This window comes from Lutra lutra, chromosome 5 (genome assembly GCF_902655055.1).
Source record: "Lutra lutra chromosome 5, mLutLut1.2, whole genome shotgun sequence".
Lineage (NCBI taxonomy): Eukaryota > Metazoa > Chordata > Mammalia > Carnivora > Mustelidae > Lutra > Lutra lutra.
The window spans coordinates 81,551,015-81,576,595 of NC_062282.1; the positions used below are offsets into that span (position 1 = coordinate 81,551,015).

General features: G+C 41.4%; 1 protein-coding gene across 8 annotated transcripts in view; it reads left to right on the forward strand.

Moving 5' to 3' along the window:
- The window catches only part of ARHGAP26 (Rho GTPase activating protein 26), a 445,619-nt gene that overhangs the window by 395,006 nt on the left and 25,032 nt on the right, over positions 1 to 25,581 (forward strand). The window contains exon 21 of one of the 8 annotated variants that reach the window (XR_007127484.1): positions 8,921 to 9,048. The exons of the other annotated variants lie outside the window; for them this stretch is intronic. The gene's annotated coding sequence lies outside the window, so the exon portion shown is untranslated. The remainder of the gene's footprint in view (positions 1 to 8,920; positions 9,049 to 25,581) is intronic. 8 annotated transcript variants of the gene reach the window in all.

Sequence of the window (25,581 nt, forward strand, 5' to 3'; positions counted from 1 at the left end):
TTTAATCATCGTAATACATGAGGTACTGCTAAAACCCTCATTTTACATATGATGAAAAAGGTACAGAGAGGGCACCAGGGTGGCTCAGTTGGTTAAGCCTGTGCCTTCGGCTCAGGTCCTGATCTTGGGGTCCTGAGATTGAGCCCCTTGCTGAGTAGGGAGCCTGCTTCTCCCTCTCCCTCTGCCTGCTGCTCTCCCTGCTTATACTTTCTCTCTCTCTCTGTCAAATAAATAACTAGAATCTTTATTAAAAAAAAAAAAAAGTATAGAGTGGTTACCTAACTTACCTGAGGGGTGGAGGCAGGGTGTGAAACCAGTATTCCTCCACACCCAGTCACCGTGCCCTGTTGCTGTGCTGGTAGTGGGTGGGTAATGCAAGCTCCTCCTGATGGGTACATAAGGAAAGACACTGAAGCAGCCACTGCTTGTTCTCTTGTTCTAACCCTCCCTGCCCTAGTATCACTCAAGTCCAGATTCTGGATGAGTTTGGGGAGCTAGGAAGAATGTGGGAGAACAGGAACAATGAAAGAGTACCTGAGAAAAGAGGTGGGGCAGGCCAAAGTTTGAGAGGAAGAAAGGAGAAGAGAGCAGGCAGCAGTTGGAATAGACTAGAACAAAGAACAGCGAACATGAAGGATGATGATGGGGGCGTTGTAGGAAGGGAAAGAGTGGGATGGATGTCTTGTGACCACCTACTGCTGCCAGGTGCTAGTCCAGGGCTTTTGTGAACATTGTCTCTCTTCCCTGCAGCCCAGTGAGGTTAACAGCCATTTTCAGTATCCCCACTTTGCGGAGGGGGAGACTGGGTTTCAGAGGGACAGCATGGCTTCGTCAAGATCAGAGAGCTGGGAGGCAGCAGGACCAGGGGTCAAACTGAAGCCAGTCCTCCACCATGTTGAGGATGAGGATGAGTCTCTTATTCGTAGCCATGGTTTGTAGCCCAGATGTGAGCCTCCCATGAGAGCCTGAGATAGGGCAGATCCTCAGAGATGAAGATACTGATACAGCCCTTCCTTTGCTGGGAGACTCCTGCTGTTTTCTGCCATCACAAGGAGCGGGAGGGGAAGAAAACTGCTTGACAGCCCTCCTCCTCTCTTCCAAAGTTTCAGACTTTATAGAGCCGGCTCTTGAGACGTGAAGTATGCTGGCAGACATGCTCCTCTTCAGCATTTCTTAGCCTCCTCATTTCAGGTGAGCATACTCGTGAAATCTCCTCATAATGGCTCCTTTCTGCCATTAAAAACAAAACTAAAACCTTTCCTGCAGAAACTGACCATCTGGTTGGCACTGTCGTTGCCTCCAAATGGCAGAGGTGGCGGCAGGATGTTTGCAAGTCTAGCGCTTATCTCTGGCACAGGCACCGTCCCAGTGTCTAGTGAGTACAGTCTCAATTCACTCTTAGTTTTGCGGAATGAACTTCCTCTTTGCTTTTTCCCTTTCCTTCCTTTCATTGCTCGGAATCTAGGTAGAATAGACCCCCTCCAGGCGGAACTGATTTCAGTACACTGATGAAAGGATGGCTTTTCAGCCCAGGTGCTTTACCCAGCTCACCGTCTGTGCAGGTACCTGCCACGTGCACACCTGTCACCTGTTGCCAGCTAAAACTGGGGCAGCGTCTTTGAGACTTGCAGCCCTTTCCTAAGTGCAAGCATTTGTTTTTTTATTTCAAGTCTTTGTGTGCTGACAAGTTCAGTATGAGAGAGACTGTGTGTGTGTGTGTGTGTGTGTGTGTGTGTGTGTGTGTGTGTGTGTGTGTGTTTAGGGCACATTTGGGTGACAGTGCAAGCAAATTGTATTACATGTCCAGGTATCTGATGACAAATGTTCTCGAAGCATTACTGATAACCGAAAAAATATGTGAAATTCATTATTCTTTTTCAAAATACATACACAGCAGAGTAAATCTAGAATAAGACAGAGCAGCAGCTTAACCAGTGGCTGAGAGAAGGGGAGAGTCATTTGGCATTGGCCTGCCCTGAGCTACCTCACAGCCATAACAAAGAAGGGAAAAATATGACGGAATGTACTGTGAGGTGGTCTGTTCAAGGAAGGCATGCCAGTTCATTGCGAGTTGCAAATTTTAAAAGTAATTTGCCATATAAGTCTGTGTATTCGTGATTTTTGAATAGCGTGATAGACTATGTCTTCTGTAGCAGTTTAATGCAAAAAATAAATTAGGCTTTCTCTATATAGTCGTTTTTCCCATTGCTTCTGATTAAAGGTAGAGTATAATGCTAGGCCGAAGTATTGAAAAGTTCTTTTTACGATGATGCAAGGTGGAGAACAACCTAGTCACAGCATTCTGGTGGGTTGCCCTAGTCAGGGAGTGATGGGCAGAAGGTAGCTTGCCTCTTACATGAAGTCTCTCTCCACTTGGCTCAGCCATGCTCTGACAGGAGCTACATGACAGGTGATTCTGAATTGAGGCTTTTAAGAATATAAACACCTGAAATGCAGATAACCACACTGTTGATTGTAAGAAGATACCAGAGGTATCTGTCAAGGGAATTAAGTAGACTGGAATCATTGCCTCCATCGGTGTTCGTTTTAATTCAAGCGACAGTTAAGAGGTGCCTACAGTGTGTTAACATACCCTCTGAGGTATGTATTACTTTCATTTTACAGAGAGGAAACTGAGCCATGGGAGGGTTGGGTAACTTGCCCAAAACCTAGCCAGTCCAGCCCTAAAGAGTTGTGACCACCTCACTGTTTGGGAGTTTGTCATTGTTGTTATTGTTGTTGTTTTGTCCAAAGCCTGTGGAAGTTCTAAATTAAGCGCCCAACAGAATTGAAATTCTGCATCATGCCATGTGGAAGGGAGGGGTGATCCTGACCTAGATTCCACTGAGGCTTCCCTAACGTTGGAGAATTTTCATTTGGGGTAGGCTGCCTAGATGCCCAGGCTGGTCCCCTAACATGAGGTTCTTGCAAAGTCTGGTGGTTCCTCTTCCCAGGATTCAGCTGCTGCGCATAGGCAGCACCAAAACCTCATCAGCTTTAGAGAGAAAACTGTTACCTTCCTGTGTGTGGCAGCAGGAAGGCTAACAACCGTCTTTTCCAGATAGGCTCTCCTTGTTGTGTAGACATCAGTACTTTTTAAAAGAAGGCAGGCAGTAGGCAGGACAAAATGTTAATATTTATTCAGGGCACCCTCACCACCCCCACGGTCTTAGTCCAGCTCTGATAATTCAGTCCCATTCAAAAGCAAAAGGCAGGAAACTGCCTTTACCAAGCTTTATGTTGCTTGGTAGCAATCTGGTTGAATAAGACGTTGTGCTTCTGTACAAGGGAATGTTATCTATATACATAAAGAAATGAAGGGCCAAGTCTTCATGTACTGATGGAGCAATCTCCAGGATATATTGTTAAGGAAGATAAGCAGTGTTGAGAACAATGTGAACAACTTACTACTGTTTGTTTTTAAAGATGGGGAAGTCAATCCATCCACCATTCTCCCTCTCTCTCTCTCTTTCTTTCTCTCTCCCTCTCAAGCTGATGAAGTTTTGGTACTGCTCGTTCCCTCCTTCCCTCACCCTCTCTCTCATAAACGCATACACCTAAGCTTTTCTGTAATATCTCTGAAAGCAAGTAAAAGAAACCCATAACCCCGGTTACTTCCGGGGGGTAGGGGTTTCTCTGGAATGGGAGACTTTGTTTTTCCCTTTCAACTTTTTATACTGATACCCTTTTATAATTTTTGGAAATTTTATCAATTGATATAATGGCCATTCAAAATAATAGATCAGTGTACAAGTTAAAGAGAAAACCTCCCCATTCCCAAAACAAGCTGAAAGGTATTCATCTAGTTTATTTATAGATACAGATATGTACCTTTATCTCATGGTTGTGAATTATCCATCATAAGAGCATTTTAAATCGGTAGTTTATAACCAGACAACCCTGTAGCAATATAGGATTACCTAGGATCATAAATAATTGGAGACCTCATCCAAATACTTGCTGATACATTACATCTGAATTTCTAAACAAGTAAGCAGTAAAGTCCTATATTGAACTCCTAAACCTCATACCTGTCAGAGACTGATAAGTGTACACGGGCAGATTCTTTGATATGTGTCCAAGTCCCTTATCAGAGATAAGGAAGCTTAAATGTAAACCTGTGATTTAACTACATTTCACATTTGATACAGACTTACAGGAAGGAATGCGGAGAACTTACGTGCTTGGAATACGTTGCTCCAACATTTCACAAAGTTTTCCTTTCCTATGTGAAGGGAGCCCAAAACTTCTGTCTCCTGTTTAAGGCTATTTAGGTGACATAAGAGCTAAGTCTTACTTTTTGGTGCTTCCCAGGTAACTAAGTGGTAGTATTATTTTAACCAGTTTAAAAAAAAAAAAATCAAGCATCTGGGCTTTTGTTTTCAGCTGGCAGAATTTATGAGCAGTAAATTATCAAAGGGAGTGACAAACATCATGAAAGGCAAACTCATGAAAAACGTAAACAGATGCTTAAGGGTGTCTGAGGAAGCAGGACTGTGGTTCTCTGGTGACAATGAAGGAAAATGTGTTTGAGATCATCTTGTCATTCTTGTCATAAATGAGGATGTCTGCCATACCTCAACTTAACATGATATTTTTCTTTTTGCAAGTACATATTATTGGGAATATTCTAAAGGAATAATTTTGTACCAAATTTTTAGTGTTTACTGAAAAAAAATTATAAACTTATTCTTATGAAGGATAATGGGTACCAAAGTGAGAAGCTTCCTAATATACATCTGATCTAGAAGTTTTAGGCTGTTTAATGTACTTGGTGTAGAGAGGAGGGAGTTTTTTGTATTTTTGCAAAACCAGGCTTGCATTTCCTTCTGATTCTTTTTTTTCTTTTTTCTTTTTTTTTTTTAGGTTTGAGAGAGAATTGGCATAAGGAATTTTTTGTGGGTTTTTTGTTTGTTTGTTTAGATTTCATTTATTTACTTGACAGACAGAGATCACAAGAGGCAGAGAGGCAGGAAGAGAGAGGGGGGAAGCAGGCTCCCCGCTGAGCAGAGAGCCTGATGCGGGGCTTGATCCCAGGACCCTGAGATCATGACCTGAACCAAAGGCAGAGGCTTAACCCACTGAGCCACCCAGGTGCCCTTGTTTTTTTTGTTTTGTTTTGTTTTGTTTTTTAATTTCAATTAGCCAACACATTGTACATGATTAGTTTCAGATATATTGTTTAACAATTCATCAGTTGCATATAACACCTAGTGTTCATCACATCACTTGCCCTCCTTAATGCCCATCACCCAGTTACCCCATCCCCCCACCCATCTCCCCTTCAGCAACCTCAGTTTGTTTCTCATAGTTCAGTCTCTCATGGTTTTTTAACCAACCTTACCTTTTTTGTTTTTATGATTTAAGTTCTTCATCTGAAATACGGCATGTGAAATGAGATGGAATCATCTTCATGAGATGTATATCTTTTCCTATAAACCAAAGATTGGTCATGCATTTGTTTCTTAAGGAAGATGAAAAGTCACATTCCCTGTGTAGTAAGGAATCCACTGCTCAGTAGACTTTGGACAAAGAGACTCACCAAGTCTAGTCTCATATTTAGGAACAGAAGTTTACTTCTAACGTGGTAGGAATTAATCCCGTGGGACTTTACTTTGATAGCAAATTTCATGTAGGAAATTATCTATAGACCTGGTGGGCACACCCTTTTGTCAAGGTAGTGACTTCCAAATACTGTAAGATGAATGTCTCCAGGATTTTTTTTTCTGTCCTTCCTCCAGTTCACCTTACAAGGAGGATCAGCTCCATACTCATTCATGTTAAAGTTGAAGTTCTTTTACAACTGAATATGAAGAGCCAGTCTAAAAATGAGAAATTAATTTGGCTTAGCCCTAGGGTAGCTTGGAGAATGCTTTTGAAGGTTAATATAAAAAAGCACTTGGAAAGACAGTTCATTTTGGAGCCTAAGGAGAAAATTCCTTTAGATAGAGGTTTAACATAAACCTAAGTGGCAAACCTTTAAGCAAAACTGTAGATATGGCATGGAACCTTAAATTTCATTACTGTAATGTAAATTTCTGCTATAAAAAAACCTCAGGTATCTCATTATCATCCTTACACAATTTTCAGCTCATAATTTCAGAATCCACAAATGCCTTTAGGGTCCAGTATGCAAAAGAAATTATATATTGCCAGGAACCATGAAAAGGAGATAAATAGTTTCATGGAAAGCAAAAATGTATATTACATTGAATCAGGCCACAGTCTCAGTATGCTTTGGCATTTGACTGACATGACTTTGAACAAAAATTTGACCTCTCTATTCCTTCTAGGGAGCATATTTCTCAGTGTGCCCTTTACAGCTATTGCCGAGGTAAAAATTAAGTAGGTCCTCCTCTACCCACTGTCCTGTCTGGACAGTAAATTCTATGATCACTCTAATTATAGTTAGTATGACATTAATCATAACACCTCATCATATTCGTGTCCAAGTGTCTTTTTTACTAAACTGATCATCTTTGGACATGGGACCATCTTATGTGTGTCCATGCAGGCCTCCTCAAATGCCAAGACTGCTCTGTCACAGTTGATTACCAAGCCACAGATAACCTGAGAGTGACAGCGTGTGTGTATGTGTGTGTGTGTGTGTGTGTGTGTGTGTGTGTAGATATAGCAGACCCTTAAACCTTGACCCATAGCTGCTTTGGAAACAAGGTGCCTTCAGCAGGCCAGAAATTTGAAAACATTCCTAGGAGATTTGGAATCTGGCTAGCACTATTGTCAAGAATGATAATGTAGGATGAAGCAACTAGGGTTTCTGTTTTGTGAATGAGAGAAACAGAAGCTGAGAGAGCTTGAGGACCCTGTTGGAGAATGTATAATGGTCTTAGGTTAGGAGGCTTTTGTGAAAACCTAGATCTTCTGATTCCAAGCACAGTGTTCTTTCTGTTGAACCAGCACACAGAAAAAGCAGCATCGTGTTCATAGTATGAAATGAATCACCTGGGGGAGAAATGTAGAAAAATGGGAGATTACTCTTCCCTCTGCCTAGTGTTTCTTCTCCCTGCAAGCACTTGCTCATATCTGCTGTGTCTTTGAAGATCCACTGCGGGCTCCTCTAGGGAGCCTTCCCCAACTACATCACCATCAACTACTTTAGGTGCTGTTTTGCAGCGCTGTCTCTATAGTCAGTGCCTGGAAACCTGGCCAGCTTCCTTTCCTCTGCTTTTTACTTAGCATGGATTTGTCAGTGATCAAGATGTATCAGTTCTGCCTGTCTCACATCAGCCCACCTGTCTCTGGCCCTGCTGCCTCCACCCTAGCCCAAGCCTTGCCCATCTAGTCTTCCTGACCCTCGGCCAGCACCTCCAGCTTCTTCTCTGTACGGCAACCCTTGGGACTGTTCTAACAGGCGAACTTGAACACACAACTTTCCCCCCCTCACCAATGGATACTGTGAGCTCCAGAATCCTTTAATTGACTGAGAGGCCCTGGGTGGTCCACCCCTGCCTGACATTGCAGCCTCTGTTGAAACTTTCTGGGTGGACCCTACCAAACTGGTTTTACATCCTCCACCTTGCCCTGTGGCTTCTCACTTCCAGGGAATGCTATGTTACTAAACATCCCTTCTTGCAGAGAACCCTTCCTGATTCTCACCCCTCACCCCTGCCGTCTGTCCTAAACCAGATGGGGTAAACCCTGCATATTGGGGAAACACTAAGATCCCAGTAGTGTGTGATGTCATCAGCCGTTTATTTATTACATTCTCTGAGGTGAATGTCTTCTCAATTGTATCTCCTCAGTGTCCAGCACAGTGCTGAGAACATAGGAAAAATAGGTTTCTGCATGAATGAATAAACACATAAAATACATTGAGAAGGCTTTCTGGACAATCCCTTTTGCAGAAAGTGGAATTTTGGCACCCTCCACACAGGAATGCCACAATCTTTGAGATTTTTAGTGGTTTGGGTTTGGTTTCGTTACCATTTTTAGTTTTTTAATTCTATAAACACATCAAATGTTTAGCAACTCCTTGTATTCCAGAACTGTTTAAAAATTTCCAGTGTCTTCCATTTGCCCATAGGTAGAATAATATGTAAACTCTCTATCCTGCCTACGTGACCTGGCCCTTGCCTACCTTACCTGACCTTTCTGACCTCATTTCACCTGGCTGTCTCCCCGGCTTTGCCATGGTCCTATGCTTATTCTATTCCTTGTGTAAACCAAGTTCCTTCTTGCCACTAGGCCTTAGCAACACCTGTTCCTACTGCCTTAGAAAGTTCTCCCTTGATCTTCACATGCCCTAGCCTGCCCTGAACCTTCTGGTCCGCACCCATCACTGTCTGCCACATCACCCTTTTACTCTGTTCGTAACACTTTCCCTCTGATGTGTTCTAACCAGACACACCCACTCAGCTGTTTATTGCCCCTCTTTCCTCAAGACGCTGTAAGTCCTGTGGCAGTGAGAACCATGCTATCTTACCATCTCAAGATTCTCAGCACCTAGAGAAGATCTAGCTCAGAGTCGATGCTTCATAATTATTTGTTAAATCCATCCAGTTTTTAAAAAATAAAACTTAGTTTTTGATGCACTAAGAATTCCTTTATCCAAAACCTGTCATCAACACAGAAGATGAACAAGATAATTTCTCATGTAGCTTAAGTAATTGGCCTAGGAAATAATTCACATAGCAAGTAAGTTTTATATACTCATCACCCGGTGTGTCAGGCCAGAATGTCCTGAAGTTTGCTAGTACAGAAGCAGCTAGTACAGATGCTCTGTCTGGGGGGTGGCCTGGCCAGGCTAGTTCTTAGGTAGATAATCACTCTGTCTTTAGCCACTCCAGTCTCAAATTGAGATCCTATTCAGGTAGTTCTTTCCATAATCATGTCAAGAAAAGTATTTTTTTAGGGTAAGATCCTTTCTTGATCATGGTCTACCTGATCCTTTATAACGCAGGTTCCTTGGAAAGTTGATGACCAGTCGATAAGAGCCCACACACTCTGTGGTCCTCCAGTTTTGTTGACTCCATATGAACCCAGCTGCTTGGCTACTTTGGTTTTGGTATTATTCTCTTTATGCCTCAGGTAATTCAAAACTGATAAATGAGCCAGTTTCTTTTCCTAGATAAGGCCTGTAGGGGAATTTGGCCTGTTACTGGTGACAATATAACCTCGCAAAACATGCGTAAACACAATGCTGGCCAAGTACTCCAGAGGTGAGGGGCAGGAGTGGGTTGGTATAGGCCCAAAGTAAAATATCCTGGAGGGTTTTCTGTGATTTTCCAAAACCCCACATTCAAAAATGGGTTATTCTCATCTGCTGGGCCTGTCGTGGAAATTGAGGAAATAATGAGAGCAAAGCAGTCTGTGTCCTGCCTTGTAATATACCTTGGGTAAATGTTACCTAGTACTATTGTTCACTCATCTCAGCTCATATTCTGGAAGGACACAAGACACTGGGCTTTGTCTCTAACCCACTTAGAGTTTACCCTATCCTGAGTAGTTGCAAAACTCACCGACAATCTGTCAGCTGCTAGGGAGCAACTTGCAGAATGAGTTGGCTCCAGGCAACTCATTTTTCGAGCTCTTCCCTGCCCACACGTACTGTGAGTTACCCAGAAAGCAGCAGCTGCAGCCACCAGTGGAAATTCCCCAAGGCCACTCACTGCCTCTGCTTGTGGGGAAAGGCATGGCAGGGGAATGGCCTCCTTCACCAGCTCCTAGGTGTCTGGCCGAGTTCTGCAAATCCTGAGGCTCTATAGCAGTTGCCCTGCTCTCACAGATAGCAGAACAAGCCTCTCTCTCTGCCGTTCTTGTAAGCAGGCAGAGCTTCTCATGGGGAGATAGCAGAAGAGATTTGGGGAAGGGCTCCATTTTCCTGGTTTCAGCAGAATTTTGGATAACCTGAGGTTCTTGCAGATTGTTTGTTCTGTCTCTCTTCCTCTCTCCATGATAGTCATAACATTTGAAGTTCCCTTTGCCTCTGGTCATAAACTCTGCTTCTCGAATAAGGGAGCAAGTTATTCAGATTGTAGAAATTTCTTAGAAGGAAAGGGGGTTAACGGAAAACAGCATATGTGTCCATGTGCTGACGGTCTGAATATTACATTATCTATTTCCACAAGTAAACTTTAAACCAGACCAGTCTATCACACACAGAGATGGCATTGATCTTCCAGGAGGAATTGCCAGCTCCAAAATGCCTGCTGTCCCTTCCTGCCCATTAGGAGGTGGAGAGTGCCTCTTTTCAACTAGCTGAAACACTCAGTGTAAATATTTGAGACTCCGACCCAAATTAATTCTTGCTAATCCTTTATCTTCCTTTAAAAAATGAGTAAGAATCATTCCCCCTTGATTCCGTGAGGATGGAGAAAGGACATTTTACCTGCTACAGTGTCTCCAGCATTGCAACTGGAAATGTAATGGGGGTATCTGGTTGCATGTTTGGGCTCAGCCTGTGTGGCTCTACTTTATATAAGCTCATTCATAATTCAGCATTCAGACTCAGCTTGCTGGTTGATGGCCTGTAGGAAGCCAGTAATCCTCATTTCAGGAGAATAGTTAGTGAGAGCAAACCTACCCTCCCTTGTCCCACCAACCCCCTCGTTCTAAAACACTGCAGTGGTTCAAAGCAGTCTTTTCTGAGAGCTCTCGTTTATTTTGGAGGAATGATTTGAACCCAGGTTAGTTTGGCCCCATTCTTGTCTTAGTACTCTTGATTGGCTCATTTGGTGGAAGAAAAAAAACCCACGTATCTAAGAAACCAAAGAAGAGGACAGGTGGGGAAGAAAAAGGAACATGGGTGAGACTAAATTACCCCACTGTGGATGAGATTATACATCAGCATGACCTTTTTTAGCACTGTAGAAATAGTGATCATAAGCCTTAAGATGGGCTTATCTTTTGAGCAATTACACTTCTAGTATTTACCACAAGGACATACATAATGAGAGATTTATGCAAAAGTGGATGGACTTTTATCCCAGTATTATTTATAATTGCAAAAACAAACTTAAATGTTGAAGAATAGAGATTATTTGATAATTAACACACAGCCGTGGACTAGAGTGCAACTATTAAAAATTGTGTTGCCAGTACATTTCATCAGCAAGGGAATATTTTCATAATAAATGCCCTTGTTGAAAAAAGCAGAATAAAAAAGTCTTTAAATTACAATGCCAGTTTAATACACAAACCAAAATACATATGGATGCATGTCTACACATAGCAAGGTTCTAAAACAGTCACCAATATTTTAACAATGGTACTGTAGGGTAATAGTATTGTGGGTTATTTTTATTTCATTTTGTTTTTCTGCCTGTTATTTGTTCATTGTCTGCATTGAGCACAGTTGCTTTTATAGGCAAAAACAGAAACAATGGATTTTCTTTCTGTATTTTAAAATATAAATATGCACTGAAAAGATATATCATGGGGCATAGCCCCCTTTTTTTCTTTAAACCAAAATGGGCAGAGGAGGAGGAGGAGGAGCAGAGGAAGTAAGCTGGCTTTAAATATTAGAATTAACCAGAGCCTTGGAGTCCTTCCTGGTTAATTTTGCTTTGGATAGGCAGATATGATTGTGCAAACACTAAGGTTTTTGTATTCCTCACTCTAAATCTGTGAGTTTATCAAATTCATTAAGTATCAGTACTTGCTTTTATTTTGGGAACCCCTTCTACCAGATGTGGTGTCCTGTCCTTTATGAAAGTTCACTTATGCAGTCCTCACAAAGGCCCTTTGGGGTAACATTTTCCCTGGTTTTCAAATGAGGAGAGAGAGGTGGGTGGTAAAGAGTCCCACAGGAATTCCACCTGTGTCCATAGGCCTTGCTCTTCCCACTCAACCTAGCATTCCCCACAGAAGTTTCCCAGTCTTCTCTAGGCCTGTCTTCCTCAACATGCCACTCTGTTCACAGAACCAGCCTTTACCCTGATGACAGAGGTATACGCAGAGAGAAGGGAAGTTGGATACTGAGAGGCCCATGGTTGTGCAGAAAAAGAAGGGATGGAAGCTGTTGCAGTGGCCCACCCACCACCCCCCAAGAAATGCAGCCATTCATTGAGTCCTGACGTTCAAGGATCCAGCCAAGCCCACCTAGGCCAGCTTAGACATAGCAGTTCCTGCTGCAGAGTGTTAGAGGAACAGCCGCGCCGTCCCTGGCAGCAGTTGTATGAAGCCTGTGCAGTGCTGCTTTTCAGAGCGTGGACTCATCCTCGGAGAAAGACGGAGCCCAAAGAGGAAGTATTATCCTACAACTCTGTCTGTCCACCCACCCTTTCCTCGGGGGCTTCTCAGGAAGCATTCCAGAGGAGTGCCTGGGGATTGAGACTGTCTCCACTGACACCCCCAGAATGAGCGTGGGCAGGTGGGTAATGCCTGTTTTCCCATCTGCCCAGGTCCATTTTCTGCACCACTAAGGCTTTCAGTGACACCAGCAGCATTTCTTTGAGAGAGCTAGTGGAAAAACAGACATCTCCTGGTAGCCTGCCCTGAAAAACAAGGGTTTAGTTAAGGTCCCTAAATGAGCCAGAGCTCAGTACTGACACCTCCGTTTGAACATGAAATTCTGGGCTTTGGGCACCAGTTATTTGACACCCCTGGACCCCTCTGCCCCCGGTAACATGACCGGAGTGCCTGTGAACGTGCCTCTATGTTTTCCACTGGGGGCTTTGCTGTGCAGACACAGGTAACAGAGCTGTGCTAAGAGGGGGAATCATCGAAAGAGGGACACCCGAGAACCTGAAGCATATTACTACTTCTTCTCTGTCCTTGTAGTTAGTTAAGTAGTGGTACCGTTTTCTCTTCATTTTCACTCCTCTTGGGATCATTTCATTGGGGTTTATAGATGGTATAAGTCCTACTTTTCATTTTGTAACAGAAAAACTGTTTTCTCAAGACAAGTGAAGCATACCCTAATCTTAACAGCTATCCTTTAGTGAACACTTATTGCATACCAAGCTTTAATACACCAAGTATATTTATAATCTCCTTAATTATCCCCATTTTAAGCAGGGAAAGAAAATGTGGGACACGGAAGTTAAGCTGCCCGAGGTCACACTGCTGATAAGTGGCAGAGCCAATACTGGAGAGCTGTCTGACCCTAAAAACTTGCACCTAGCTGTTAATTCGCTATTCTTAAGAATATTGTTTCATTTAGAAGTCTGTTTAGCAAATATGACAAGTGTTCTCATGAAATTACTGAGAAGTTTCCAAACCATTTTTCTTTATTTTCTCTTGAATGTGTATTTATGATTTCTTGGAACTGGGATTTCACCTCTTTCAACAGGTTCTAGGACATGTCATACAACCCCCTGTAGTTGGCCAGCTTGGTGTTGGGCATTTCTTGACCCCTTCTGTCCACCGGGCTCATGAAGTAAATGTTTTGGGAAGCTTCATTAGGATCCTCTTCGGTGGGAAGGGCTGGAGGGAAGCAGTGGGCACAGGCATTCAGAGAAGCCCAAGTTCCAGAGACAAGCTGCCTTGGTTCAGCTGCAGCACTCCTACTTTCCACCTCAGAAAACTGCTCAATCTCTCCATCTTTCAGCTTACCCCTCTTCAAGATCAGGGCAGCCCTCACATGGTTATCTGGAGTCCGTGACAAAAAATGCCCAGCCCAGGGCCTGGCATGTTGGAAGTACTCTATCAGTGGGAGCTGTTAGGTTAGAAGCCAGACTTTGTCCTGTTGCTACACCTCGTCTTGGCATAGAGTGGGGGCTCATTTTGCCCTTGACAATAATTCTCTTTTCCCAGATATAAGATGATCACAGCTGCCTAATTTTTAACCCCAAAATTGAAAAATGGGAACACCATAACCCCATGGAAATTTCCGCAAACTACTCCAGATTACCAATCCCTCTGTTCTCAGAACCCTTCAGTTCTTGGGATCAAATCAGAGGTGGACACTCAAAGTCTGTTCATTAAGCAGATGAGGGTACACAGCTATGGGGCCAAATATAATGAAATCCATGCAAATAAGTCACATTTCCCAGTAATTTCCAAAGCTGACATGGAATACTGTAGAAACCAAGAATCAGTGGTTCCCGTCCCTACTTGCTTATCAAAATCACAGGGCTGAGGTTGGAGGGAATTGGGACAGCGTGATTTTTATGACCCAACTGAGCCTGACTTATCCATTGACTTGACGCTGGGAGGGCTTTTCATTTTGGAAAATACATTGTATTTCTTTTTATTTTATGATATGCTAAACTGTGATTTGCACTATTCTTCCTTTGGTTTTCTTGAGAGGATCCTCCTTTCCATAGTTCTCTGGGAGAATGAAAATTTAAGTGTATGCAAAGTGTCATTTTGTCTCTAAAACCCTGGGTGACCATAGGAAGGAAGAATTGACAGGCATGTGGTGCGGGCATTGTGGAAGGCTTGCCTTCATGTTTCAGGTGGATGTGTTTGAAAGCCTAGGCAGTCATTTCCAAAGGGAACCGAATGGGCTTGTAATACTATTACCACAAATAGCTCTGTAAGTGAATTAATATAAACATACTGACAGAAAGTGGTTACATCTCTAGAAATGTTCCACCTCAAATGGTGAAAGTCAGAGGTACCTGAAAGAAGGGGATAAGATAACCGGAGGATCTCATGGGTTTGGTCCTGTAGCAACCCAGAGACATGGCAGCTTGCATAGAGGAAGCGAAGTGTCTGGGCTGTTGGTTTCGTTGGGAATTATATAATTCCTTTCTTCCAAAAAGGAACAAACCACATACTCTTTTTTTAGGGCACATAGAGACTTCGTTGAAAAGGGGAACATTTGTTTCCCCAAACAGAATGACATTCTAGCTGTACCAGGAAACAGTCTCTTGCAGGAAAAGTATATTTTGCTGTTACCAGCCACTACTGGGAACTGCGGCAGCCCCAGCCAGCATTTATTACTGATCTTCTTTCGATAGTCCTCTCTTTGCAGATAGGGCCCTTTCCGTCAAGTTTACATAGTGTTCTGGGAAAAGCCTTACAAGCAGGCAGAGAGACTGTCAGGGCACTTAGGAAAAAATGGGGCTTGGTTTTTGTTTTTATCTCAGATGTTAAAAAGAAGCCCAGGTGTTGAAGAGAATGAGGTCTGCATGTTCTGCTCTGTGGAGTCCTCTGCTCAGACAGGAGTCCTAAGAGCAGTGGCTTGTCCACACAGAACCCGCGTCACCCCCACCCACCCATTCCTACTTGGGAGCTCACTTTCATCCTGTCCTGATTTTTGTTTTCTTCATAGCTCTTCATACCAGCTAAAATGTCTTACCTGATTGTTTACTTGTTTATTGTCTATTACACACACAGGTAACACTTTCCTAGGAACTGTTTTGGTTACTTAACTGATCAAAATATACTTAGAAAAAATATTGGGGACATGTATCTCCAATATGTATTAGTTATTTTTATTTACTTATTTATAAATTACATACCTACCTTACTAATTATTATATTACATATATCAGATGATATATATAAAATACAAATCTTACAAGGATCAGATAAAAAATGCAAATAGAAGCTTTGATATTTTTTTCCCCACATGGCCTGCCTGTGTTTGAGAGTAGAAGCCTCACTCCTCTTGTTTTCTGCTGTGTTCCTAGTGCTTGCGACAGCAACTGCCATGTATTAAGTGTGCATTAAATATTTGTTTAGTATTTACTATTGAGTAACAAGAAAGGCTAAGGCATGGTTCACTTGCCAGGCTCCCAATAGCTGAGGTTTATTGCGTCCCTGCAGGACGAGAAGAGAAAAGCCCTAGTTTTTAGGGTCAGAATGCCTTCCTAATACAATATGTGCTGAATAAGGGATTTACTGTAATGATTCAAATCCTTCACCAAAGAGGTAATTACAACTTCCTTGATAAAAGCAGAGCTCAAGCAGACAGACAGGTGGTTTCTAGTTTCTCTTAGAACAGATGGCACAAATGGACCAGCTTCTGAGGCTTTTTGAGGAAACTTGCTCATAAACAGCCTTAAATATATTATTTTTCATGTCTTCCAACACATGCTTTCTAAATAAAGCGAAAAGTCTTAGTAGATTGAGCGCAAGAGCACATATGCACAATGCTGCAGGGAGCAGGGCACTTCCAGTTTACCTGAGCAGCAGGTGTGGCGTGTCTGGCATGCACAAGGGAGATTCTGTGCCCCCATGGAGGCCAGATGTGCTAAGAAGGTTCACCATAGTGAACCTTTCCTTCTAGGTGCCCTCACAGGGTTTTTTTCCCGGCACTTTAAACTATACATTGCCTTCTCCCATGAGTTGAACACTCATATTTTTTAAATGAAAAAGCTCAGTTTATTTGATTTTAAGATTTTTTTTTTTTTTAAAGAGAGGGCAGATGGTTTAGTGGCTAAGAGTTAGGACGAGTTTCAGATCCCAGCTCCTCATTGTCCACTAACCACTTGGCCTGAGGCAACCAAGATGCTTAAACTTAATGATCTTCTGTTTTCTCACCTGAAAAATGGGAATAATAATATCTATCCCTGAGGTGGTTTGGAAAAGTTGAGAAGACGCCTGTGAAAAGATTGGCAGAGTGACTGATATATAGTAAGTATTTAGAACTCACCACTTATTACCATCATCATTTTCACCTTCCCTTTGAAAGCTCTTGGCCCGCTATAAACATATGAAAACAGGGAAATGAGCTAAACACAAAAGACACATTGCATGATTCCATTTTTGTGAAATGTCCAGAAAGGGCAAATCTCTAGAGACAGAAAGTACATCAGTGGTTGCCACTGGCTGGTAACATGAGCAGAGCTTCATTGCAAGTGGCCGGAGGGACCTTTTGGGGCCTGATAGAAACATCATAAAACTGGATTATAGGTGATGGCTACACAACTCTATCAGTGGTGTACACTTCAAATGGGTGACCCTTATACTATGAAATTATACCTCAATAAAATTATTTTTTAATATCCTCTTCTTCCAAGAATAGTAAACACAATGAGTAAATGTTGACATGATGATGATGATGTAGTATTGACAAATGAAAGCAGAATTAAGAGGCAAAAATGTTAAATAACCATCAAATCCTTGCCTGGAATCAGCATGTAAGTTTTTTATTAATTAATTTTGCTTTTTAGAATAACTAAATAGGTCTTAGAAAAATAAATGCTGTACTTTTACTAGAGGAAAGAAAAAGATAACCAAGAACAGAAATTTCCAAAATTTAAGTCTTATGACACTGAGGCACCTGAACATTTTAAATAATGCCTGGATGACCTTTTTTCTTCATTTTAATAAGAATGATTTAGAAGGAAATAAGCAGATGCTTCTGCTTTATTACAGGGATCAATTTAAAGAAAAATATTAGGATATTCTGTATTCAATGTACACATGATTATACAGCCATTATACATGATGATACAGCCAAAGCTAGGAGGCTGGGGCAAATGACTAGGTTTGTGCAGCACTCCCCAGTAGTCAGGAGGAAGAATAATGCCAACGAGTGACCAAAATTAAATATGGAAACACAGGAGTCCATCAGAGTACAGTCTAGTGTGCCTGTCTCCCTCCCTGCCAGAAGCAGAAGGTTTGAAACACCCTTTCTGTCATACCTGTCAGGCACTGCCATCCGAGGCGAGCAAAGGGGGCGGAATGCAGAGCCATCGTGACAGCACTAGACTGAGATCTGCTTACATTTTATGATATCAGATCATTCTGACTCAGGAATATCTAGCTGCCCTGTTTACCAGGGCCTTATGCTTGGCTTCTGGTAGAACCCTATTTCCTTTTCTTTCCCTAATGACTTTGATCCTATGGGGTCTATTTTTTTTTTTTAATGAAACCTTTATATATTGTCAATTCCAAAGAAACTTAGGAAGCATCATAGTGTACAAGAAATGTAAGAGGAGGACCATAACTTCCCTTCTGCAAGACCAGAAAGGAAAGGCTAGTGCTTGAGGATTCAAAGAATTATAGAACTTACTGTGATAACTAGAGAAGCCTCATGTCGGAGTTCACGCTGAAAATGGGCTTTGACTGGTGGATGGGCATTAATTAGGGGCAAGGGAAGAGACAGTCCAGGTGGGAAAACAGCATCAGCAAAGAACATGGTGATGGAAAGCTGAAAGCACCCCCGTGGCACAAATAAACCTATTTGGCTAGAACTCAGCGGGTTGGAAAACTAAGGCCCATGGGCCATATCCAGCCAGCTGTCTATTGTTTTTGGTTTTGGTTTTGGTTTTGTTTTGTGGCTTATGAGATGTGAATGGTTTTTACATTGTTCAGCTGTTATATTTTAAATGGTTATGTAAGTAACTACCTAATACCCTCAGTTTTGCCTCTCAGTCCAGGGAGTCTACAATATTTACTATATGACCCTTTAAGAAAACACTTGCTGACTCGGAAATCCCTGAGGGCATAAAAGCAAGTAAGGTGGATTAAGAAGAGCAATTGGGGCTGTATTATGAAAGACCTTCAAATGACAGAAACCCAACTAGCCTAAGGAAAAAGTGGAAGTTAAAAACTTAAAATTTTGGGAAATCTCAGGGTGGATCTAACCTTGAGCACAACTGGATCCAGGAACCCAAATTATTATTTTACTTGGCTCTTCTTCCCTCCTTTTTAAAAACAAAAACAAAAACAAAACAAACAAACTTCATTTGCAGACAGATGCTTGCCACGTAATGGGAAAAAAGATCTCTGGTCACACTAAGCCAATGGCTTTTGCTTCCAGAAGAGCATTCGTATGTTGGAACACAAGGAAGAACTATGGTCAGTTGCATGTCCATCCTTGACCCAGTTTCTGTGTCCAGAGGAAAGGGGCCCTCGGACAAGCCAGACTGGATCACACGCCTGCCCCTGTAATGAAATCCACGGGACGCTGGCTCCACCTGTATCACTTGTGGAACAGAAGAAAGGGAGGGGGAAAACTAATGGCCAGGAATAAACTGTGTAACTACATCTTTTCACTCTCCCTTATTCTTTGTGCAATAGATAGAAGTTTATGAGAAGGAAATTGCTATTCTTTCAAAATTTGAGCTGTGAGATTAAGAGGTTCATGTAGTTACAACATGATGTAGGATGGATTGGAATGGTAAAAAGGTAAAGAGACCAGGCTAGAGAGTCTTTGTGTAGTCTTGGGTGAGATGGCATTGGTCTTCATCCTCGGAGGAAAGGGGAAACACTGAAGTGTTCTAAGCAAAGAGTAGACAGGATCAGATTTGCGAACGGTCCTCTTAAGTATCTGTGTTGAACATCTTGCTTACATTGTAAATTTGCCAAAGATTCTGCAGAGTAATTTGTATCTGCCTCATATTTGAAAATGCATTTTATGTATATATATAATTACAAATATATATATTTGTAAGATTAGAATTAATGGTGTTTTGCTGTATCTATTTTCATTGACTTCTCAGTGGGTTTTTGGTTTTAGAGTATAATAACTAGAGCAGAATATAGAAATCGTTTTCCTTCAGTTTGTTTTTATGCACAGATGTTAAAACTCTTTTTTTTCCCACTGGCAAGGGTGACTTTGCTGGAAAATCATTTAAAGTTTTTTCTAGTCAAGTCAATAAGCAACTCAGACCCAAAGGAACAAGGGGCAAAAATCACCACGAAACCTAGTGAGATTGCATTCCTTTGTTGGACAGCCTAAGCCAACCTTTGTAGAAACAGAGTGTGGTCCAGGGGAACATGCAGGTTTTGTGCATGGTCACACTGAAGGAGCAAGGCCAGGCATAGAAGGTAATAAATGGAGTAGAGAAGATGTTTGTGTGGGTTGAAATCAAATCAGAAATAATTTTCCACATGTTTAGACTATTGAATAAACACAAGAATTAGAGGGAAGTCAGCTATTTGCTTGGGAGGAGAAAAAGAGAGTCAGACTGTTGGCCTTTTCACCAAAGTTCATCTCTGCTTATCTCTCTGCCTCATGCCTTTTGTGGTATCCAGACCAAGGATTTGTAGGCTTGCAGAAATTTAACTGAATCATCCTGAATATTATCCTTAGCAAAAGTGCTTTTTCTTTTGCTGAGAGTTCTGAACATAGTGAAATATTTCAGCCTTTTTATTCAGGGAATCTCCTTTCCCTAGGGTTTACTTTTAAGCTGAAGTGTCCTGGGCCACCACTGCTAATTTTAGATACTCCTTTGTTTTCAGCAGTGGACACTGAGATTCTTAGTAAATCCTTCTCCCTCCTCTTCCTCCCCCTTGTCCAAACAGGAAATATTCCCTGCAAGCAGACCTTATAGAAAAGTATGCCAGATGGCCAGTGACTTACAGCCCGTGTTGTTAACATCTTGTCTAGCTTACTCAAATGTGACATTGGAACTGTCCTATTTGACTTCCCCATGGTTGGGAGAAAGGAAGACACCGTTGATTTACTGTAATAACTTTACCAAAATAAAAATGTCTCTCGAGGACCCAACATCATTCCTCAGTGAGGAGAGCAGGATGGGAAAATTAGTTCTTGTATATGGAAGGTACTCAGTAAATATTTGTTGATTGTATTTGACTGAAAAGAGAAGAGAAACAGCACGAACAGTTGGGAGCTGCCAACTGTATTATGCAACCCAAACTACAGACTGGTGCAAGAAAGATGGAACTGTCACTTTGGCTCTATTAAGCATCCCTCCTCCAGAGAATAAAAGTAGCCACTTATATGATTAGGGAGATTGCTTTTACTAGTGACATTTATTTTTTGGTTATAAACATAACAGATTAACTATAGGAAATGTGGAAGAGAGTTTAAAGCACAAAAAATAAAAATTACTTTTACTGTCATCATCCAGAGAATGCCGTTAATATGTTGATCTACTTACTATCTATCAGTATGTTTTAAGATAGGTTTGCCCATGTTTTTTATTATACAAAAGCGCATGAAATATGAATGTACAGTTTAAGAAGTTATCGTTTAACAAACACCCACCTGATTACACATAGGTTAAGAAGTACAATCCTGCCAAGACCCCAGAAGTGTCTGCATCTCTTGCTTTCTCCTTCCCTCTCTTAGTCCTCTCCCCCCAACAAAAGGAATCACTGATCAGATGTTTACAGTAATCACTTCCATGTTCTTATTTGCATTTTTGTCTCTTAAATACAGATCATTGTTATGTCCAGTAGTTATGTTCAGTAGAGTCAATACAAATACTGAATGAGCAAATACTGAACCACTGCTCCTAGGGGAAGTACAGGGTTATGTTCCTGTGAGCCTCTGGCTTTACCACATTTTTTTTTAAAGATTTTATTTATTTATTTAACAGAGAGATACACAGCTAGAGAAGGAACAGAAGCAGGGGGAGTGGAAGAGGGAGAAGCAGGCTTCCACTGAGCAGGGAGCCCATTGCGAGCAAGGAGTCCAGTGCGGGACGCGATCCCAGGACTCTGGGATGGTGACCCGAGCCAAAGGCAGACGCTTAACGACTGAGCCACCCAGGCACCCCTTTACCACATTTTTGTCAACTGATCTGTATACGGTGTCTAATATTGTTGATTCATTACCATTGAAGGCATGGCCAACAACACAGTAAGTTATACCTGAACAAATCTCACTAAACACATGTTTCCTACATAAGGCACATCCGTGCCTTCTTGTACTTAGAAGCTCTGGAGAACCGAAACAATCCCTTTGTGCCGTCTCGGCTGGCATTGTGCACATTGGGTGCTTTAGAGGGACTCCAGTGTTGTATTGCTTTGCGGGTGGGTGTCGACGAGGGACCATGAAAGCATCATGAGTATTGATTCTGAGGTTACAAATAGACTGTAGCCAGTAAACGAATTCACAAACACAGCATCTGCAAATAATAAGGATCACCTGTATGCATCCTTAAAACACAATTTTTTGTTTTCTTATGTCTGGCTTCCTTTGTTCAGTGGTTTTCAGAGTCCTTCATTCATTTTTTAAAATTAGTCGTTAGTTTATTTATTTTCATTATGGTAGAGTGTACTATCATATTAATATACTAAAAGTCGTTCTCCATTCTTCTTTTGCTGAACTTCCGGCTTTCTTGTTCTTGCTTTTACAAATAATTTGCTGTGCACATTCTTATGCATCTCTTCTGAGGCACACATGCATGCCATGCTGGAGGGAGTATGTCTGGGAACGGAACTGCTGGATCAGAGAGGATGATCACTTCACCTTTGCCAGATGGAAGCCAAACTGTCTGGAGTGGATGTGGCAGTCTCCATCCCTCCAATAAAGTAGTAGAGCTCTGACATTCCACATGTTGCAACCACGTGGTGTTTTCAGCATTTGGTGTTAGCTATTTAGTCACTCTGGTATGTGTGAAAAACTACCTCATTATGGTTTTAATCTACATTTCTTGGACTACCGCAAGGTTAAGCTTTTTTTTTTTTTTTTTTTTTTTTTTTTTTGCATTTTCTCTCTCTCTTTTTTTAAAGATTTTATTTATTTGTCAGAGAGAGAGCGTGAGAGAGAGTACACGAGTGCACAGAGAAGCAGGGGGAGTGGCAGGCAGAGGGAGAAGCAGGCTCCCCACTGAGCAAGGAGCCTGATGTAGGTGGGACTCGATCCCAGAACCCTGGGATCATGACCTGAGCCAAAGACAGGTGCTTAACCAACTCAGCCACCCAGGCGTCTGGATGCATTTTCTCTTCTTAAGTCCCTGTTCAAGTTGCTTGCCATCTCCCTCCCCCTTGGTTGTCTGTCTGTTTCTTACTGATTAGTAGGAACTCTTTGTTGAGTCTGGTTATAAGCCCTTTGTTTATTTATATGTTGTAAGCTGCCTTTTTACTCCCTTTTAATGTTGTCTTTTGATAAATACAAATTCTTAATTTTAATGTAGTTGAGTATATCTGTATTATCCTTATGGTTACTGCTTTATAGGCTCTGTTGGATATGTTCCAACCTCAAGTTCCCAGAGTTATTCTCTTCTAAAACCTTTATTGTTTGCCTTCGGCATTTGGATCTGTAATCCACCTGGAAATCGTATATTAGGTATGATATGAAGGACAGATCAAGTGTTACTTTTACCATACAGATATCCAATTATCCTAGCATCATTTATAGAAGAGTGCTTTCCACTATTACAAAATAATATAGCCTCCTGGTAAAAACATTAAAACAGTATAAATAAAATTAAAAAGTGAATGTTAAATCCATGCCACCTAGTTCCCCGCTCTCAATCCCCTGAGGTGTAGTTAGAGTTTCCTCCTTGCAGATGTATTTTAAGAATAATGTTTAAATATCCCTAGCATTAGAATGGTGGCCTTAAGTTACGCCTCAGGACAGTAGTAAGATTGAACCTGGCAACACTATTCCTTTCCTTCTCTTTTTAAATTACAGTGACTGCATTTGCTTTTGCGATGTCTTCATATAGAGGGAATGACAATTGTACTGCACTCAATTTAAGATAGTAAGGAAGTTTGGTGATTTCTCAGCAACTGTTCAAATCTTTGAAACAGCAAGTGTGAACATACGCATTCTCTGTAGTGACCCAAAATGCTTCAGCCTTTCTTTACAAATAACTCCAATAAATAAACAATAAATTGTGAAATGTTTTCAGTTAAAAGAGAGTAAATACATAAAAACCAATTCTCATGTAACTGGAGTGTGGCATTGAAAAAGCTTGAGGGACTACCCTCAGATTTAACAGAAAAGAATACTCTGCTTATTCAGTATTTTGCACCATGAAGCACAGTGGAGGTATTTGGCCCTCTTTCCCTCGCTGGTCCTTTCCCTTAAGGTTTTTTTCCCTGCACACTGAGCAACTGAACTGGAACTGTTGTCCAGTCATCTTTACTTCCAATCCAGAGATTTCCCTTCTGCCTCCCGTTTCTGTATTATTATACATGAAAAGTTTCAAATTACTGACTTGGAGAACCTTAAGGATGACAGATGCTCTATTCTAAGATTTTGAATTTTGTTTAAATCATGGAATTATTTGCCATTCCCAGCACACTCCATCCGAGTTTAAATTTTGTTTGAAATTTATGCTTCAGAAAAGAAAGGGAACTACTACACTCTAGATGAATTGAACTATTTTAAAAGCAAATCACTTAAAAACTATCTTAAAAGTGATTGCCTATAATTTCTAAGGCCTTAAGGGGATTCTATCATTTTGTCTCATTAAAATAAGAATCAGGACTGTCATTGACAGGATCAAAATGCACATTAAAATAGATAATACATTAGGATAAAAATGCACATTAAGATATATTAGGTAGTATATTAGATGAGGGGAAGAATCTGTAAATACTATGCATACTGGTAAAAGTCAAAAGAACACAGAATGATACAGCTCAGGGGCATGTGTGTTTTCCCTCTAATTAGACTGTGAAGCACATACTGAAAATTCACTAGTTTGGGACACATATATAGGATTTCTGTGTTGACACAGCTGCAGCAGACACATGTGAAAAATATGTGGTCAGTTTTTTAACAAATTAAAATCATTTTTTTTGTCATTTGCTCGGATTCACCACTATCCATTTTATCAGTATTCCTTTTGGCCCTCTTTCCTTGGCTGAGGTTTGATATCCCTTCTTTTTTTATGGTGCCTTAAATCAAGACATAAAGGGATATTTTCCAAGGAAGAATAATTCACTGATTTGGGATTAGATTAAATAAGACATTACTGGTTTTCATGGAATTTTCTCTGATCTCTCATAGGAGGAAAGGGCAGGGGGTGGGGGAAAAGACAAGCATACCCCCTTGGATTTAATAGTACCTTCCTATTCTGTACTTAATTGGGAAGAGAAGACTGATGGTACATTAAGGTCAGTCCTGGGCTAGTGATCTCACAGTCCTTGCCCAAGCCCAACATATGTGACTGGGAACCTGGGCCGTAGATCACAGTCCAGTGCCTGGCAGAGAGGAGCAAATGCCAGTTTTTTGACTTCTCCATAGTACACCCCTGGCAGAAGACTATCCGGACATTCTTCTATACCTCATCCCTCCTAGTTAGTCCCATCTTTAAGAGTCCAGGAATAGGCTGACCATCTGTCACTCTCACTCTCCCTTGGGTCAGCCACACCATTTGACGAGGGCTCTAACTCTCCAGGTTTACATTGTCTTCTCTGTCTACCTGCTTGTGTCCTTCCCTATACTACCTTCTTGGCAGAATGCCCTTTGGAAAATTAAACATTGCTTCCAGATCGAAACAGAACAAGAGAAGGGAATTGTATTCATTTTTACATCACTAGAAGTGCTAAGAAAGAGTAGAGCCCAACAGGGGAAAAAAAGAAAAAAAAAGTCTAATTTTTTTTTTTTAATGATGCCTCCTGCTGCTCAGGTGACCGTGAGAGGGAAGGGACAGCCTCCAGGAATTGTTGGTGGGAATGCAGTTCAGCAGAACCATTGTGCAAAGCTATTTCCTAGGATGTATCAATACCCTTAAAAAGGACTCCTAGCCTTTGACCCAGTAATTTAACTTCCAGGAATTTATGCTAAGGAAACATACATTCAGTGATCTTCAACAAGGATGCGAGTTGCACCACTTTTTGTGATAGCTAGAGGGACATAATAATCTGAATATACACAATAAGAGAAAGGTTGCATAAATCAGGGTATATACCATATGATAAAATACCCCTCTAGCCATTTTAAGAATGTGATAGCAAAGGCTATTTAATGATATTCAAAAATGCTTTAATAAGTGGAAAAAAGGGGGTGCTTGGGTGGCTCAGTGGGTTAAAGCCTCTGCATTCGGCTGGGGTCGTGATCCCAGGGTCCTG